At 67.6% G+C, this 1,005-nt stretch overlaps 1 protein-coding gene across 1 annotated transcript in view; it reads right to left on the bottom strand.

Annotated features, from left to right (window-relative positions):
• Positions 1-1,005, bottom strand: part of NPEPL1 (aminopeptidase-like 1) — a 24,099-nt gene that overhangs the window by 17,073 nt on the left and 6,021 nt on the right. The window lies entirely within an intron of this gene.

The raw sequence follows: 1,005 nt of genomic DNA, 5'->3' as shown, positions 1-1,005 counted from the left end.
GCTGCGGGCGGGGGGGCGGGGCCAGCGCAACCTCCCCACTCGCCAACAGCAGGGGCACACTGGGGAGCCGGGGAGGGCACGTGGGCGTCGGGGCGGCTCGCCAGGACAGAGCCTCCGGAGGTGAGGAGGAGGGCGGTGGACGCAGCCGCAAGCCCAGCGAGCGCCACAGGCTCTGGGAGGCAGAGCCGCAGCTCTGTGCCCCGGGGCTCGGCCTTCTCCCCAGCAGAAGAGGCTGCGGACGTGGCCGAGGACAGGTGCGCAAGGCCATCAGCCCGCCGCTCTGAGCACCTGCAGGCCACGCAGGTGGAGCGTGGGCTGGTGCCGGCGCAGCCTTGATTCTGGCCCAGCCACCTCCAACCAGAGGCGCCAGGGTCCTCACGCTGCGGCCAGCGGACCAGTGGACTCGGGAAGTGCTTTCCGCCCGCTGAAGACACAGGCCCCAGCCCAGAGACAGGCGGCGCCCTGTGAGGCCAGGCTTAGGCGGCAGTGACCCTCGGCCCAGCGTGGGCCGCGTCAGTGAAGGCCTCACCTCGTCTCATTTCCTTAAAATGAAAATCTGAAGCAGCTTACCAGCTCTTGAGCGCAACCCCAGAAGCCAATTATGTTTTTCACGACTCGAGGCTCATTCCAAACTCAGCTGGGCGTTCAGACTGAGTTTAGGAGCTGAGGAAAAGACGAAAAACTTCTGGAATGAACCAGAATAAAACTCCCAGGGCTTACGAGGCCGCGTTTTGGGGACCGCTCACACCCTAGAACACATTTCCAGAGCCGTGTCACGTGAAATGGCCGCGGTGTGTGCAGCCTCGTGTTCCGGGGCCCCGGCGTCGGCCCGGCCGTGGGGCGGTCACCCCCGCGCCGGTGCTTTCGCCCGTCCTCAGCAGAGCAAGGGGCGGGCCCAGGGGTGCGGGCCCAGAGTGAGCTCGCTGCGCGCAGGGGGCGGGCAGGAACAGCGGCCAGCGGGAGCGCGGCTGAAGGCCGCCTTCGGGATGGGCGAACAGGACGGGC

Source organism: Condylura cristata, unplaced genomic scaffold (assembly GCF_000260355.1).
Source record: "Condylura cristata isolate star-nosed mole 26May11 unplaced genomic scaffold, ConCri1.0 scaffold00022, whole genome shotgun sequence".
In the NCBI taxonomy this organism is placed as follows: domain Eukaryota; kingdom Metazoa; phylum Chordata; class Mammalia; order Eulipotyphla; family Talpidae; genus Condylura; species Condylura cristata.
The sequence above is the reverse complement of the archived record's forward strand: the minus strand, read 5'-3'. Positions and strand labels throughout refer to the sequence as shown.